This window comes from Zonotrichia leucophrys, unplaced genomic scaffold (assembly GCF_028769735.1).
Source record: "Zonotrichia leucophrys gambelii isolate GWCS_2022_RI unplaced genomic scaffold, RI_Zleu_2.0 Scaffold_74_221359, whole genome shotgun sequence".
NCBI lineage: Eukaryota > Metazoa > Chordata > Aves > Passeriformes > Passerellidae > Zonotrichia > Zonotrichia leucophrys.
Genome location: NW_026992279.1, coordinates 46,104 through 48,389, shown reverse-complemented (window position 1 = coordinate 48,389; position 2,286 = coordinate 46,104).

The following is a 2,286-nucleotide window of genomic DNA, read 5'->3' as shown; positions in this document are numbered from 1 at the left end:
GTCTTTGGCTTCTTTATTTCATTCAGTGGAAAGCTTTATCTTGTTTCTGGTCAGCTGTCAGAGCTGCTAGCTGCCATCTTGAACTGTGTCAGGGCTAGGGGAGCTTGCTGGAGCAGAGCTGTGATTCCAGAAGGTCCCTCCTCGGAGTCCCATGTCAGATACTTGGGTACAACTAGTATCAAACCCAAAGCCAAGGTCAGTTTCCAGTGTAGAAATGTCTCTGGGCACCTGGAGATAAGCAGATACCAGTCTGCCTTAAGCTGGTGGGGCACAACAGCTCTGTGGGTGTTCATGTTAATGGAAATTGCTTCATTTAAGCCACCAGCCAAGCTGTGTGTGTGGGTCTCAGAGGAAGGACCAGAGATCAGAATGAGTGCCAGGTGTGGGTGAGTGATTGCCATCCCATGTTAAAAGTTGCACAGGAGCTCTACTCCACCTGCCCCTGCAGTCAGGCTGCAGAACTCTTCCCAATAAATTAATCAAATACCAACCACCACAAGTCATGCAATGTAGGAATAAAGCAGGAGGCAGGTGATGTGTCTGTAATGCTCTGTATCTCATCTCCATAAGCAGCTGCATCCCAGGGGGAGAGAAAGGGAAAAAAACATATACCAACTGCCTTAGTTTGAAAGACAGGTATCTGCCAAGGAAGGCAGGAACCTCCCTTGGAAATGGAAAACATGACCCCCTTCCCTCCAAATTAGTATAATTTTGAAATTAAGGGGCTTTCAGGCGAAGAGATTGGAAAAGGAATAACAGTTCTTTACTTATATATATGTGTATAACAAGGCAAACAAACAACAATAATGACAGCAACAACAAACAAAAACAGAAACCCAGTAACAGCCTGCTCTCGGCTCTCGGCTGTCAGGCACTTTCCCCCTTGGTGTAATTATGGTCACAGCTGGCAGGGATAGTGGCTCCCGGCTGGGCAGGGCGGATGTGATGATTCCCCCACAGCTTCAGGGGGCGCCGTGGTGCGAACTCAGCCCACCCTCCACATAATAATGGCGAACGAGCTGGTGGAAGAGATAGAAAAGGGGCTTCCTTTACAAACCCCCAGGGGCAGTCTCAATGCCCCTCCAGGTGGTGAAATGAGCTGTAGCAGAAACCTCAGAAGCAGCAAGCTGGAATAGCAGAGTCAAGCAGACCCGGGGTAACAAACAAAGTGTAGCAGAGACTCCAGGGCCATGCCAGAAGCTGCAGGGTGTCCAGATGTCAGGTTAAAATGTAGCAAGAAGCCCTGAAGCAGTGGCAGAGAACAACAGGTCTGGGCAGGGAATCACTCCCCTGGATAGCTCACGGGCAATGGCAGGTCTCGGGGTCGGGCTGTGCAGAGGGGGCAGCCCCATTAGGGGATGGGGTACTCCCGGGTGCCAGTATGGCATGCACTGGCTCTGGGCTCCCAAGCAGCAGAGAAGCAGGCCAGTAACCTCCAGTTACAGTGCCAAAGGAAAAGAAAAAAAAACTGGGCAAAAACTACATGGCAACAGTATCTCTCGTCAAAGGGATCATGGTGTGTGGCTGCTGAGATGAATTGCCCCACTGGAAGGAAGCAACCCCCCGTCGCCCCCAACTCTTGTAGGAATCCCAAGCTCTCACGCATCACAATACTCAGGAAGCCAGGAGGGAGGGGGGCAGCAGCAACCACCCTGGACACAAAACAAAAAACAAAAATAAACCTCAAAATGGATATGTGTGGATGTGACAGCCTGGTCAGAGAGTGAGAAAACTAGGTAAGTTTTCCCAGAATCAGCCTGAGAGACTTTAGGAAGTTGAAGATAAGTAATGATAGCTTATGATTACAAACAACCTGCAGGTGTTGTTTCCCTACTCTCTGTTTTCATGTTTTTCTCAAAGAAGGGCATCTTGTTAATTAGCCAATCAGGTGAAATGTATTAACTGAATGACCAATCAAATCTACCTAGATTGGAACAGCTTATAAAAGAAGCAGTTCCAAATATACAGCACGCACACTATGCCAATCAGCCTTCTGATGAGTCTGTGTCCATTTCTTACTCAACAGCTACATCTGGTGACCCTGACATGATTTGCATCGGTCAGCCCTTTGTGGATTGCAGGACAGATGAAGGGACGCCTCGGACCCCCACTGGAACTCCGCCAGGACCCCGCGGTGCCTGCGCAGCCTGTCCACATCTGCACACCCTCTGTTCCCACGGAGAGGTAACAGCCTTTCCCCACATCCTCCTGAAAAGGACTGGGATTGCGGTTTTGCCCTGATAGCTTAAAAGCTCTGGCAGGAACGAATTCCCCAGCAAAGTGGAC